General features: G+C 46.6%; 1 protein-coding gene across 2 annotated transcripts in view; it reads left to right on the top strand.

Moving 5' to 3' along the window:
* ZMYM4 (zinc finger MYM-type containing 4) overlaps nucleotides 1–12,962 on the top strand; it is a 196,205-nt gene that overhangs the window by 51,105 nt on the left and 132,138 nt on the right. The gene's annotated exons all lie outside the window — the stretch shown is intronic.

The following is a 12,962-nucleotide window of genomic DNA, read 5'->3' as shown; positions in this document are numbered from 1 at the left end:
GCGCTATAGCCTCCCAGACACTGAGTCTGTGTAGTCGATTGTAATGCCAATTAGCACATTGTATGTGAGTTATGCTAGTGCTGCCTGTTTGTGTCTATTTTCTACTGTCAGCATATATCTATTCCTTTTCTCTGATTCTTCCCTAACATACAGGTGTAGTCAGGGTGTTTCCTATATCTCACATCTATAGAACGTAATATTTGGGAGGTTGGTCACATACAGTTGTGCGTTGCACTCTGCCATATTTGTGTTGTGTGCTCCTGCTGCTTACCCAAGCATAAGACAGGACCAGTATATTGCATTCCTACTAGTATCATATTGTGTGCCATATTACTCTGCAGCTATGTCTAGCAAACGCAAGAGTAACAAGCAGGCATCTGCTTCCATACTGCTATCGTGTTTTGTGCTGCAGGCTTAAGTGAGGAGGATTTGATACAAGGTGGGTTATGTAGCAAATGTTATACTCCACCAGGCCCATCAAACTACCCAGTGCCTATACAAGAGCCCCCCCCCCCCCCCATGGCTTCATTTTCTCAGGTACTGGCCAGAGGTACTCTAACTCAGTGCAGAGTCTGGCTACATCTAATGCCTTTCAAACCATGTTGCAAGATTTGAAGCCCCTAGCGTCCTGTGTTATCGTCGCAGTCCACGCAACTCTCAGATTTCTGAGGTATCATCCGAGGAGGCAGAAGATGCTGATCTCTATAACCCTGACTCCCCTCTGGTGGAGGATGAGAGTCTGTCAAAAATTAATATTCCTGCCTTGGTGCAAGCTGTCAGATCCATCTTACTAATAGAGGATAACGAGCCAGCCCCTAAATCCAAGCACCCTCTGTTTAGATGACAGAAAGTCTTCAGCAGAATTCCCTTTATCGGATCAACTAGCTGAACACATGGCTGCAGGCTGGCAAACGCCTGGTAAGAGGTTTCAATCACAAAACAGTCTGACCTCATGTTACCATTTTCCTGTGGCTCATTGTGCAAAATGTGAAACGCCCCCTGTGGTGGATTCCCATGTTATGCGTTTAATTAAAAGCGCTACGTTGCCTATTCCTACAGTTACTTCCTTGAAGGATCCTAAGGATAGGAAGGTGGAAGCTTGCCTGAAATCGATATACTTTTTAATGGGCTGTTGCCCATCCAACCATGGCTTTTGCTTGGGTGGCTAAAGCTATAGAGAGCTGGGCTGATGCACTTGAAGACTTTTTTTTTCCCTCAGAGGCTTCTAGGGATCAGATATCTTTTTTTGCTCACATTCGAGATGCAGCTTCCTATATTGGACTAGCAACATTGGTTGCCAGTGTCCTAACCTCCAGAGTTCGGCCGTGACTGTGTCTGCCCACCATACCCTGTGGCTGTGCTCGTGGAAGGCAGATTCGGATTCCAAGAAAGGCCTTGAAGGGTTATCCTATAATGGGGAGATCTTGTTTGGCCCAGACCTTGACAAGATCGAAACCACGTTGACAGCATCAAAAAAATGGGGTTTCTGCCTTCAGCTACTTCGAACTACATCTTTTAAGTAATTTCGTCCTCAAGGAGCGCCTAAATGCAAGTCCTTTCCTAGGCAGTTGGCCTCCATGAGGGCAGCCAAACCAGGACCAAGCAGACCTGGAACACCAGACGCCCTGCTTCAAAAACCGAGGATAAACCCTCAGCCTGATGGGACGGGCCTCCCTCTGGGGGATCCCAGAGTGGGAGGCCGACTTCTTCAGTTTGCCCAGTGCTGGTGTTAAACCACCACGGATGCTGGGTAAGAGAAGTGGTCTCTCACAGGTGCGCCCTCTCATTTTTTTCGACTGCCACCCCACCAGTTTTTCTACACAGGTCCTCCTTCGGACCCGAACAAGACCTTAAACATTCAGAAAGCCATACAGTCCTTGCTGCAAGCAGGGGTAATTGTGCCAGTCCCACTATCTCAGCGAGGGACTGGTTCTTATTCTACACTTTCTGGTTCAGAAGCCGAATGGGTCTCATCAGCCTATCCTGAACCTCAAATCCCTGAACAAATTCCTAAGGGTGCCAAGGCTTAGGATGGAAACCCTACACTCCATCATCCTAGCTATGGACCCTTAGGACTTTATGGTATCGCTGGATATTCAGGAGGCGTATCTATAGCGCACTCTCATCGGCGATATCTCCGGTTTGCTATACTACAGCAACACTTCCAATTTCAGGCTCTACCCTTTGGACTGTCCACATCTCCACGGGTGTTTACCAAAATTATGGCTTTCATGGCGGCCCACCTGTGTTGTCAGGGTGTCCCACTGCTACCATATCTGGACGACCTCCTGCTCTTAGCAGGATCCCCAGAGGTGCTACAGCTAACCATTGCTTCCTTCACAAGCTCGGATGGTTAATCGCCTGGAAAAAGTCCTCCCTGAATCCATCGCAGAGATTGATTCATCTGGGAGCTCTGCTGGATTCTCAGGATCAGAGAATCTTTCTGACATCAGACAAGATCTCCACACGAGTGTGCAGATGTCTCCACAGTCACAGAGTATCGATCCACTCAGCTATGCAGGTTATGGGATCCATGGTGTCCACCTTCGACAATGTGGAATATGCTCCGTTCCAATCCAGGCCTTTGCAAAGACTGATCCTCTCCAGATGGAACAGGTTAACCCATCCATTGGATCAAAGCTCAGACGATGGTGCTCTCTCCGGAGGTGCATCTGTCTCTATCTTTGTGGCTACAGACATCTCCTCTAATCAAGGGTCGCCGCTTTTGGATCCCAGACTGGGTAATCCTTACAACAGACGACAGGCTCTGGGGCTGGTGTGCAGTGACTGTTCCGCACTCCTTTCAGGGCCCTTGGACATCGGTCGAATCAACCATACCAATCAACATATTGGAACTTTGAGCTGTCCCAGCACATACTTCACGGAAAACCTGTACAGGTTCAGTCCGACAATGCCACAACAGTGGCTTACATAAATTTTCAAGGAGGCACTCGAAGTCGGGCATCAATGACAGATGTGTCACGCATTCTAACATGGGCCGAGGGTCACCTCCCAGCCATCTCTGCAGTGTTCATTCCAGGAGTCCTCAATTGGAAGCAGACTTCCTCAGCTGTCACAACGTGCATCCCGGGGAATTTTCTCTTCACCAAGGTTTTTGAACTCCTAGTGAGCAGATGAGGCGGACCTCGTGGCCTCCCGACACAATCACAAACTGCCAGTGTATGGGTCCAGAATAAGAGATGCTGAGGCAATCTTTGTAGACGCATTATCAGTGAAGTGGACCCTCCAGTTTAAGTACCACTTCCCTCCAGTCTCCCTTCTTTCTCGAGTTCTTCAGAAGTTCAAACAAGACTGAGCACTGTCCTGCTGGCGGCTCCAGCTTGGCCCAGACATCATTGGTACTCAGATCTTCGGAGTCTCTCCATCGACACTCCGTTCCTGCTGCCTCAATGACTGGACCTGTTCTCTCAAGGTCCTTGCCTTTACCCGTACCTGGGTCGTCTGTCTTTGACGGCGTGGCTCCTGAGGTCCAAAGGATTCTCTAGCACTCTAGACAAAGCTATGCTCAGAGCACGTTTGTGGCACATATATTTTCAGTGGTGTCGTGCCAGAAGCTACGACCCCCAGGTGTTTAGGATTCCCAGAGTCTTTGCCTTCCTTCAAGCTGTGGATTGGACCTTGGACTCAGCCTGGCCTCACTGAAAGTGCATGTCTATGATTTATCCATTTGGTGCCAGCGTAGACGTGCTCCACTACCGGATATCCACACCTTCTTCCAGGGTGTTCTCCGGATTCAACCTCCCTTTGTCCCAAGGGGCTCCTTGGGATTTGTCAGTAGTTCTTCGTGCCCTCCAGAGTCCTCCATTCGAACCCCTGGATTCTGTGGAACTCAAGTGGCTGAGAACAAAGACTTTTTCTTCTGGGTATAGCACCCGCCAGAAGAGTGGCCGATTATAGGGGCACTCTCCTGTCGCTCCCCTTTTCTGATATTCCACCAGGACTGGGCCGTGCTTCAGACTCGTCCTGGTTTCCTTCTTAAAGTTGTTTCTAGTTTCCACATTAATGAGAAAATTGTAGTCCTGGCCTTTCAATCATCAGACCTCTCGGCAGGTGAAGCCTCCTTGGTTGTGGTCCGGTGCAATCAGGGTATATGTGGACCGTACCAGTTCCCTTCAGACTCCTTATTTGTACTCTATGGATTTCACAAGACAGGATGGCCAGCCAACAAACAAACATTGGACTGATGGCTTCGCATGACTATCTCACAGACTTACACGCAGACAGGCCTTCCTGTACCGGCTACTGTTACTACTCATTCTGTGGGTGCTTCGTAGGCAGCTCGCCGTGGCGCTAAACAGCTGTGTAAGGTGGCTACGTGGTCCTCTGTCCATACCTTTCTGACGTTCTATGCCTTCGCCTCTCAGTATGCTTCCTTTGGGTGCTGAATTCTCCTCTCAGGAGCTTCCCCACCCTTAAAGGACTGCTTTTGGGACATCCCCAAGGTCTCCCTGTGGAGACCTATTGTCACTGAAGAAGAAAATGAGTAATGGTAAAACTTACCTTTTTTAACCATTTCTTCGAAGTCCATAGGGTCCACAGGACACCCGCCCTGACACACCTGGCTTCATATGGGCAATGTTTCTGGTCACCGGTTTCCCGTCTCATTCTCCGTGAGAATGTGATTCTTGTGTGTACCAGTCTTCCTTCTCTCTTCTCCTCTGGCCTTTGGCTTGTCACAAACTGAGGTGCCTCTGGCTCGGGGCAGGGTATAGGGGGATGGACTGATGCTTCCTGGTAGCTAAAGCTTTAACGGCGTAGTTCCCGGTGTCCTCATCCACCACCTACACCCCAAGGTCTACCTGTGGACCCTATGGACTTAGAAGAGAGAGGGTTAACAAAGTTTTACCATAACTCTCATTTTCCACTTGTTTCCAGTCAATTTTGACCACCTCACAGCTCTCAATATTGTTTTCATCCAGTTTAGGCACATAGTTTAGTCAGCCAGCTAGCTTGGTGCAAATTAAGTGATAGCAGTGGGTGGCACAAACTCATGGCCGTTCAACTTCCAACATGGCACATAAGGAAACCTATGTATTCATTACTCAAGAGGCTTGAAGGAGATGGAGTATGTATGTAGTTGAAGGCAGGGAAGGAAGGGTTGATTCATAGTAAATTTAATATAAGTTTTGGATTCCAAAGCAAATTTATGAGGGAGGGAGGTGGGGAGTCATTTTCAAAGAACAGTCATCAGTCCTTGCTCCAGTTGAGCTCTTGTGGTGATCCAGCATTTTGGTTTATTTTTTAATGAAAAGGGCATGCAGGCTACTGTCTGTCTGTTGCAGCACACAAAACAGAAGCTCTGAACAGGAAGGGGGCAGAGGGATTTTTAAAGTCCGGTACTAAACATCTGTCATCATTGTGCTTCTGGGATTATGGATAGGAAGGCTGGGAGGGGAGGAGAGAGAACATCTACAGATACCATCACAAAATAGCCTTTCCATTTGGTGTTTGAGTTGCATCTGACCAAACATGGCTGTTATGATCATGGAAAGCCAAGTCCACCAGGTTGGTATCTACAAATCAAGGTTGAAAAATGGCATAACAGTATTTTACAAGTATACCTATTTGTGATTTTAGTTTAAATAAATACAGTATGAAACTAAAAAATAAAAAAGTAAGCATCAGAGCAGCGGCAAAAAAGCACGGCAGCTTAAAAAAATATGACATCTATTAAACTTTTGCAACACGGCAGTGGCAAACAGGATGGCGGTTTCATAAACTATAAAATTAAAACTGTCAGGCAGCAATGCCCCAAACAGCACATAATGCAAAGAAAAGAGGTGCAAGATGGAATTCTCCTTTAGCCCTTCCACCCACCCGTATGTTGTATATAGGATGTGCTCAATTTAACAAATCAATCACTTCAGCTACAGGGACTGCCAGTTGTGGCTGAAGTGATTGGTTTGGTTTTGTTTGGGCCTCCACAAAACAAGCTACCAATGGGCATCTGGCAATGATCTCTCCATGCACAAACTGGCTTTACAGAGGCAAGATGTTGTCGCCGTCATCATCCGATTCCTCACCCTCATCAGTGTGTACATCATCTTCAAACAATATTAATTTGTTCCCGCTAGAATCCACCATTACAGCCTCAGGTGTAATGGATGTAATTGGCTGTAAAGGTCTTCCTCATGAAATTTGTAGTTCATCTTGATGAACATCATCTTTTCCACATTTTGAGGTTGACAAGGTTCCTGGCTGTGCTGAAAACTCTTTCTGAGTACACACTGGAGAGTGGGCAGTTCAAGTAAAGCAAAGCAAAGCCAGTTTGTGCAAGGGCCTCCAAATTGCCTTTTTGTCCTTCCAGTAGTGAAACGGACTGTTTTGACATGCCTATTTGGATGCTATCATTAAAACTTTAGTGACCGTATCAGATGGAGTCATAGTAGAGGTCTCATTAATTGTAGGCAATTCTTTTAGACCCGACCAGATGTCAAAACTTGGTTGTATTGACTCATCTGCATCACCAGTGTTTTTTGGGGGGGAAAGTTTAGTTTTTCCTTGGCAGCTGCACTTGCTGGGGAAACTGAAGGAGGAGCCATCACTGCATCACATGCCGCTTGAGCTGACAATTTACTTACAAACAGCTCTTTGCATCTCTTCAGATCTGTGTCCGTTGGGAAGAAAGACACAGCATATGACTTAAACCTAGGATCGAGCACAATCGCCAGAAAGTATTGCTCCGATTTGGAAGATCCTGACAACCCTTGGATCATAGCGAAGCGAATAAAGGACTTGATCTACAAGTCTGACATACTTAGCGGAATCACTTAGTTTCAGCTCCTCCTTCCGTTTCTCAAGCTGCTTTTCCAACAGTCTGAGGGGAATTACCTGACTCAAGCTGGCAGTGTCTGAACTCACTTCACAGAAGACTACTTCGAAGGGTTTCAGCACTCTACACAACACGGAAAGTATTTTCCACTGAGCTTGAGTAAGGTACAGTCCCCCTCCTCTTCCTATGTCATACTTCGTTGTGCAGCTTTGGATAGCTTTTTGTGGTTCCTCAATCCGCTGAAGCATATAAAGGGTGGAGTTCCACCTCGTAACTACCTCTTGCTTCAGCTGATGACAGGGCAAATTCAACATTTCTAGCAGGTGCTGCAATCTTCTACATGCATCGGCTGAATGGCAAAAATGCCCAGAAATTTTGTGGGCCACAGAGAGCATCTCCTGCACGACCCTGTCATTTTTCTCACCCTATTAAACTGGGTTTAGCCATGTAAATCGGCCAAACCCATCTAAAGTTCTGGTTAGAGCAGGTTAAATTGGGTTTATCGCACATTTTTGCTCGCACACTCCTGAGGGTGCAAGCAGAAATGCTGTTACTGTCAAAGATCACGTTCAGATAAAGCAACAATTGAATTGCTCCATTGGGCGCCTTAATAAAAATAAATAAATAAATTAAATTAAAATTGCCGCTACCTAAACAATTAATTGCCCCCACTGAAAATCGGTCTACCTTAGTGGCTGTAATGTTCACATGCACTCCTCTTCTCTTACCATCCTATTGGTTTGTGTGGCTAGGAGGATTTCGTTGTACCTCAACTTTGAGCTTTCCTTATACATGAACTCCACCCAAAACATAATTTATTCTTTGGGTCCATAGGGATACCATGGGGATATTATGGTTGGAAGACCAGGCACCAAACATTTAAAGCTTCTGCTCCCAGAATGCCCCAGGTTCTCCTCCATATTTACCCCATCCCTAGCCATAGGACTTCAGTTGTTCGTTTGGTGCGGCAGGATCAAGATACACCTTTGTAACAGGGGACTACTTTGGCAGTCCTAAGCTTTTATTTTATGTTTTATTTTCTAATGCTTGAGGAGGCAGCACTCAGCGTCTGTATTAAGATGCAGATAATGCGACTCCATCTACCTCCGCCAGGCCGCAACATCAGTAATTGTGGTGGTGATTTTGGCGGGTCGCAGCTGAGCTAAGCTAGCAGCAGTGCTGGGACCTGGACTGCACCGGATGCTCGGAGATGTCAGGTAAGGCGATCCCTCGCTTAACAAGGATTCGCGTACGGCAGTCCTTGCTTCTTGTGTCAGAGATGCACCAGAAGCCGCTGCTGTCAGGGCCCGGGATTGTTCGTGTCCTCACTACACCAGCCGGGCCATTAGCATCTGACGCCGGGGACTCCTGCTGCCACGAGGTCAACGCAGCTTAGGGGAGGTAGGCGCTACCCTGGCAGCTCCGACCCAGACGCAGTCCCTACGAAGAGTTTTGCGTGTCTGGGTCCACGTGTATATGAGATGCTCACGGTCCACGTCTCAGGAGGGTCTGGGTCAGTCTCCTTGTATACCTCTCCCTTGGTTAAGGTATATGGTGCCGTATGTCCTACCATTCCTTTGCTTTGCTGTAGTTGATTTAGAGCCGATTGTAATTATATACATATGCATTGTATATGACTGTTTGCTAGCTGCTGATTTTACACTGTCTCTTATTTCTAAATCTGTCAATTATAACCATCACTGTTTTCTCCCCATCCTTTTGGGGTGGAGGTTTCTTTCAGTACTTCACATTCAATAAAGATTTTGTGAAGGCTGTAACTTAACATTGCAATTATTGTCTTTATTGACCATGTCAAAAGATAAAGGTAAACAGGAGTGGGAGCAGTCTGTGCTGGTTCCATTTAAGTCATGTACACTTATGTGTTCTCTCAGGACTTAAAGGATGGTTTGTGTGTTGTCTGTTATAAAGAGTCACCTCACAATCCAGTTTACCCTGTCCCTGGACAAGAGCCAGGTTTCCTCTTTGTCCCAGGTTACGATGAAGGTTGTGGATCGTATGGCTGCTCCCACAATGTCTCCTTGGATGGGGTGTCTACAGTATACTATGTTTGCACCTAGTAATGCATCCTTCATGGAAGGATGTTTAAGGCCATTCTAGTCGAGTATGGCACCATGTAATGTTGAAAGCAGACCGGTAGTTATCTTTTTATCAGTCTGCCCAACATATGGATTCAGACGCATCATCAGGGGAATCAGAGGATGCACAGGGTTCCTCTCCAGCATTTAGTTCTGGGGAGGAGGATCATCCGTCCACGGTAGATGATCCTCCTTTGGTGAGGACGGTAAAAGCAGTCCTAGATATTCAGGATGATGAACCAGCTCATAGTAAGAAGGCTCCAATGTTTAATCACCACCGGAAAGTGGTCAAAACGGAGTTCCCTGTATCTGATCAGCTTACAGAGCTTGTCGAGGAAGCATGGGGTAACCCTGATTAACGATTTTATGTGAATAAAAGAATGACATCATTGTATCCGATCCAGCCTTCTCTATGTACTAAATGAGAGGTACCTCCTACTGTGGATGCTCATGTAACACATTTAATCAGGAATGCTACATTGCCTATTCCATCATAGTCTTCGCTGAAGGATTCCAAAGATAAAAAGATTGAAGCCTGTCTTATAGTAATATTTTCGTGAACTGCAGCGGTTACTCGTCCAGCTATGGCTGGAGCCTGGGTAGCCAAAGCTGTTGAAGAATGGATAGGGGCGTTGGAAGATTCTCTACAAAATGCTACCAGAGAACAGATGATGAATATCTCCCACATATGGGAAGCAGCTTGACTATCTGGGAGGGGCTGCAGTGGATGCTGGAATTTTAGTTTCTAGGGCATCAGCAGCATCAATAGTGGCACACAGAGCCCTTTTGGTTAAGATCTTGGAAAGCTGATACAGGATCAAAGAGGGCGCTGGAAGTCTTGCCTTTCTATGGAAAGGTACATTTTTGAGCAGAGTTGGATAATATTACTCTGGCAGTTTCAAAATCTGCAGTCTGCCGTCTGCATCAAAAACTAGATCTAGGCAGTCCTTCCATTCTCCGGGACAAGCAAAGGAGAACAGTCTTCCTCCATGCCAACTAGTTTCCGCAAGTCTAAGCGACAAACTAAGAGACCTGGTCTGGCAAGACGTCCAGCTGCTAAGCTGGACAACAAGCCCTCGGCCTGATGGAGCTGGCCTCCTCCTGGGGGATCCCAGGGTGGGAAGCTGACTTTTTTAGTTTGCGGATTATTGGAATTCGACAACTACAGATGCCTGGATCCGAGTAGTGGTCTCTTAGGGGTTTTTAGTCACTTTCAGGAGACATCCCCACCTGAAGGTTTTTTGCACAAATCTTCCTTCAGATGCGGTCAAGGCCTTGGCCCTTCAGGAAGCTATTCACTCCCTGCTGCAGGTGGGGGTAATAATCCCAGTTCCTGTGTCTCAACAGGGAAGGGGTTATTATTCCAATCTGTTTCTGGTTCAGAAACAGAATGGGGCTTATCGCCCTATACTAAATCTAAAAACCCTCAACAGGTTTATCCATGTACCCAAGTTTATGTATGGAAACTCTCCGGTCAATTATTTTGGCAATGGAGCCGGGGATTACATGGTTTCTCTGGACATTCAGGATGCATATCTACATGTTCCTATTATATCATCCCACCAACAATTCTTACGGTTTGCTGTCCTTAAGCAATATTACCAGTTTCAGGCTATACCCTTTGGCCTATCTACGGCTCCCCGGGTATTTACCAAAATAATGGCAGTCATGACTGCCTATCTCAGGCGTCAGGGAGTCAGAATTCTGCCATATCTGGGCGACCTTCTGATATTGGACAGACTCTGGTTATGTTACTAAACCATCTTCAAATGACCATTGCCTGCCTACAAAGGCACAGCTGGATAATAAATTGGAAGAAATCGTCACTTTCTCCAACACAGCAGATGGTACATCTGGGAGCAATTCTGGATGTTTGGGCACAAAGAGTTTCTGCTAGAGGACAAGCTTGCTGATCTATCATTGCGAATATGTAAGCTTCTACGCACGCGAAGGGTATCGATTCTGTTAGTAATGCAGGTCCTGGGATCAATGGTATCCACCTTCGACATGGTAGGGTATGCTCTGTTTCATTGCAGGCCTCTACAAAGATTGATTCTCTCCAGGTGGAACGGACAGCATCATCTTATAAGGTCTCAGAGGATCCTTCTCACTCCAGAGGTTCGTCACTCCCTCCTGTGATGGCTGAGAAAGGATCAAAGGGCGCCCTTCCTGGATTCCAAATTTGGTGCTTCTCACCACGGACACCAGCCTTTGTGGATGGGGGGCAGTGACATGTCATCACACCTTTCAGGCTAGATGGACATATCAAGAAAGTCATCTGCCAATAAACATTCTGGAACTGCGAGCAGTATACAGAGCTCTTGTCATGGCACAAAGACCTGCTTCAGGGCAGGCCGGTTTAGATCCAGTCCGACAGTGCGACTACAGTGGCCTACCTCAATCATCAGGGAGGCACAAGAAGTTATGCAGCCATGAAGGAAGTGACAAAGGTTCTGATTTGGGCAGAACGTCATCTTCTGGCCATCTCGGCAATATACATACCGGGAGTACTCAGTTGGGAAGCAGACATCCTAAGTCGCCAGGACACACATGGATGTAGAGACTTCTCTCCGGCGTAAGTATTTCAGCTCCTGGTAAACAAGTGGGGTTTACCAGAGAGAGATCTCATGATGTCACGCAACAACCACAAGGTCCCCAGGTATGGGTACAGGTCCAGAGACCCATCAGTAGCCTTCGCGAATGAGCTGGCAGTAAAATGTGACTTAAAGTTGGCGTATCTCTTTCCTTCAATTTCTCTACTCTCAAGAGTTCTCAGAAAATTCAAGCAGGAAGGCGGAACGGTAATACTGGTAGCTCCGGCTTGGCCCAGACGTGATTGGTTCACCGACATCCAGAATCTATCCATAGACTGTCCGTACCTTCTTCCTCTATAGCAGGATCTGCTAACGCTGGGTCCCTCTCGACATCCGAACTTACCTTGTCTGGCTTTGCCGGCGTGGCTCTTGAATCTTCCATCCTAAGAGCAAAAGGTTTTTTTAGTTCTGTAATTCAAATGATGATTAGGGCAAGGAATTTGCCTCTGCCCGCATCTATTAGAGTCTGGTATTCTCTTGGTCAATGGTGTTCCCATAGGAAGTATGATCCTAAGATATTCAGTATTTCCAGGGTATTGGCTTTTCTTCAGGCAGGATTAGACAAAGGTCTACGCCTGGCCACTTTGAGAGTGCAGGTTTCTGCACTGTCAGTCTGGTTTCAGAAGAAGGTTGCTTCATTACCAGATGTTAGTTTATTTTCCAAGGAGTTTTGCGAGTTCAGCCTCCTTTTGTTCCACCGGTAGCACTGTGGGATTTGGCAGCGCTAACTTGTCGCTCCCCATTTTTTTTATTTTTCACCAGGATAAAGCTGTTCTTCTTACAAGGGAGGGTTACCTTCCTAAGGTAGTGTCCTGTTTTCTTGTGAATTAAGAAAATGTTGTTCCAGCTTTTCAGGCTCCAGACCTTTCTGTAGGTGAATCCTCCCTGGATGTAGTTTGTACGCTCCACATAAATACGGAGAGCAGGAACTGTCAGAAAATCAGATGTTCTTTTTGTGCTATATGGTATTCACAAACGAGGACGGTCAGCTAACAAACACTCTGGCTAGATGGTTACATATGACTATCTCTCAGGTATGCAGTTACACACAGGCTGATCTCCCTGTCCCAAACACTGTGACAGCACATTCTACTCGGTCTGTAGGGCCATCATGTGCATTTACTTGTGGTGTCTCTGCTGAGCAATTGTGCAAGGCAGGCACTTGGTCTTCTGTCCACAGCTTTCTTAGGTTTTATGCCTTTGATACTTTTGCCTCTCAGGATGCTTCCTTTGAGCGACAAGTTCTCCTTTCTGCTCAGGAGCGTCCCCTACCCTAGGGGAACTGCTTTGGGACATCCCTATGGTATCCCTGTGGATCATTATGGACCCTGAAGAAGAAAAATAGAGTTATGGTAGACTTACCAAGATAAGTCCTTTCCTCCGAGGTCCACAGGGAACCTTTGTCACAGATTCCCTCATCTTATGCAATAGTGTTTCTGGCTTACAATTGTTCTTCCTTTTCCTCTTTCCTTCTCCTGC

The sequence above is a fragment of the Taudactylus pleione genome, unplaced genomic scaffold, assembly GCF_031769625.1.
Source record: "Taudactylus pleione unplaced genomic scaffold, aTauple2 ptg000007l, whole genome shotgun sequence".
NCBI classification, from domain to species: Eukaryota; Metazoa; Chordata; class Amphibia; order Anura; family Myobatrachidae; genus Taudactylus; species Taudactylus pleione.
Note: the sequence above shows the minus strand (reverse complement) of the source record. Positions and strands in the feature narration are given on the sequence as shown.